Raw genomic sequence first — 244 nt, forward strand, 5'->3', positions numbered from 1 at the left:
ACAAAAGGTGCCACTTTGGGTTGCGTCTGCTCCCCGCTCGGGGCTTGCAGGGTTTTTTTGGTGGCTCAGACCTGAGCTTTGAAGAAAAACAGATGATGTTTTGCAATCCGCAGGGCCGCTCCCCTCCCTGCCTCAGCGATCCTATCGTGAGCACCGGGTGCGTCTGCAGCCCTGGGCACAGGCAGTAGCTGCGGGGGGGGGGGGGGGCCCCCCCCCCCCCCCCACCCGCGGGGGGGCGCGGGGG

Source organism: Aptenodytes forsteri, unplaced genomic scaffold (assembly GCF_000699145.1).
Source record: "Aptenodytes forsteri isolate BGI_AS27 unplaced genomic scaffold, ASM69914v1 Scaffold308, whole genome shotgun sequence".
NCBI classification, from domain to species: Eukaryota; Metazoa; Chordata; class Aves; order Sphenisciformes; family Spheniscidae; genus Aptenodytes; species Aptenodytes forsteri.